Raw genomic sequence first — 2505 nt, forward strand, 5'->3', positions numbered from 1 at the left:
AAGTCATGACCAACCTAGATAGCATATTGAAAAGCAGAGACATTACTTTGCCAACAAAAGTCCATCTAGTCAAGGCTATGGTTTTTCCAGTGGTCATGTATGGATGTGAGAGTTGGACTGTGAAGAAAGCTGAGCGCCGAAGAATTGATGCTTTTGAACTGTGGTGTTGGAGAAGACTCTTGAGAGTCTCTTGGACTGCAAGGAGATCCAACCAGTCCATTCTGAAGGAGATAAGCCCTGGGATTTCTTTGGAGGGAATGATGCTGAAGCTGAAACTCCAGTACTTTGGCCACCTCATGCGAAGAGTTGACTCATTGGAAAAGACTCTGATGCTGGGAGGGATTGGAGGCAAGAAGAGAAGGGGACGACAGAGGATGAGATGGCTGGATGGCATCACTGACTCGATGGACATGAGTCTGAGTGAACTCCGGGAGTTGGTGATGGACAGGGATACCTGGCATGCTGCGATTCATGGCGTCGCAAAGAGTCAGACATGACTGAGTGACTGAACTGAACTGAATTGATTTATCAATAGGCCTGTGGTCATATCCTGATAAACATAATGGAATTTACAACTTCGTTCTGTTACAGAGATAATTAGCATATTCTTTTAGGCAATGGAGAGTCCAAGTACAAGTCCTGAGGCTCTTTTATCCGGGGGGTCTGGTTTTCCATTGGTATCCCACTTCTATAGACACCGGGCATAAAGTTCAGAGTCCATTGGGAGGGTGACGATGTGTGCAGCCTAACGTTCACAGGCTGGCCTAAGATGGAGTCCAGCTCTGTCTGTTTTCTCCTTCATTCCCCACTCTTGATGCTCTTAACTCATATTATGAGCATCATTCATAGGGATATATTGCACCCTGGCTCTCTGAACACCAATTTGGGAGAATGACATCAACCTTCATTGTTGATACATTGTATCATAATACATTGTAAAATTCAGGGTCTACAAAGCAGCACTATCAAGGCAACTATAACAGTGGTAAATATAGTTTTCCTCCAATGGCCCTTCATCCAAGATAGGACCGAAGTCCAGAAAGGAATGTTTTCATTTGACATTGCTCTTACCTGGTTTTTCTGTCATCTAAAACAGTCGATACATTGCTAGATAAGTCAGGAATGTATACACAACATTCAACCTTAATTATAGCACAGGTCCCTGCTTGAGCATCTGTGAGTATGTCCAAAGCCATTCTATTATGACTTACCGCTTTTCTCATTTGGATTTGCTCTTCATTTAAGGCTTGGATGGCTTTTGTTCTATCTAGCAGGGCCTGTTTTGTGAAATTAGTCAAGGCCTCTACTTTAATCATAAAATCTGTTGTCCCTATAGAGGGTACGAATAAGGCAGCAATATACGCATACCATTGAAACACAGATCTTGTCTACCTAGCATGTAAATAAGGTAGATTTACCGGGGCTTGTTGTAGGTAGGCTTTTGTTACACTGGCATTTATATTAAATGTAACCCCATGACCTGAGTCTATTGACTGTAGGTCTTATACCAAGAGAGCAAGGAGAGTTTATGATTGACAAGAGAGAGAAAGTCTCTTTTCGTCATCCCAGAAAAGAGCAGAGTGGTTTAATATGTCCTTGGCAGAGCAGTGACACCACCAAGGAAGTCCATCCGTCACTGATAGAGGCATAGGCCCACATACCCAGCAGTTGGAAGTGCTGTGGAAGTCTGCGTAGGAATGTGCCCATGAGATGCAAACATTGTCCTGAGTTGAAACGGAAGTTAAATTCAAAATCACGTTGATGAGCCCAAGCAGCAGGAGTTGATTATGCGGCTTCATCCTGAAGGGGCTCGTCCAGGATCTTCTTTCCCTTCTTCTTAAGGATGGTCTTAGTCTCTGGAGGGTCAGCGGGGTCCCTCTGTGCAGTCCACTCAGCGTTTTTTGTGTCTGTGTGGTATGCTCTCTTCACCCTGTATGATGAATCCAAGGGACAATACCTGCAACTTTAATGGAAGAGGCGGATATAGCTTGGGCAATTCAGGTGGAGCCAGATCCTGGAAGTGTTGGCCAGAAGCTTCTGTCACTGGGATCGGAGCCTGCCAAGACTGCAGCTCTACAAACTCCGGGAGAGCTGGTGGAAGAGCAGTGGCTGCTGCAGGAACTTCACCTGGCGCTGGATTGGGCATTAAGGCGGCCTCCAGTCCTGGTGGAGCACTGGGAGACAGGCACGTCATTATCCAGTATGGGGAAGGGGTCACGTCATCCCCATCCAAATCCTGCCAGATCCCAGAGGGAGAAGGGGGATCAGCATGTCTTCACCTGCTGGTCAGCACAGCCGAACCAGAACACCATGTGGTCCAAGACTGTTTCTCCATTAAAGTCCTCTCTGCCTTGGTGGGCTTGATCAGGTGCTGATGAAAACACAGATGGGTTAAATATCCCATGTCCCAGGCCATCTCCGGAAAAGCCAATTCATACTCACTTATGTATCCCCCTCCTTCTAGCCTAACAATTCCGAGGGGATCAAGAATTTCACAGCAGACGG

The 2505-nt window shown here is 46.1% G+C and overlaps 1 pseudogene; it reads right to left on the minus strand.

The window, feature by feature from the left end:
• Positions 1-782: 782 nt before the first annotated feature.
• LOC109562357 (uncharacterized) lies at positions 783-2194 on the minus strand (annotated as a pseudogene).
• Positions 2195-2505: the final 311 nt, after the last annotated feature.

The sequence above is a fragment of the Bos indicus genome, chromosome 1, assembly GCF_029378745.1.
Source record: "Bos indicus isolate NIAB-ARS_2022 breed Sahiwal x Tharparkar chromosome 1, NIAB-ARS_B.indTharparkar_mat_pri_1.0, whole genome shotgun sequence".
Taxonomy (NCBI): Eukaryota; Metazoa; Chordata; class Mammalia; order Artiodactyla; family Bovidae; genus Bos; species Bos indicus.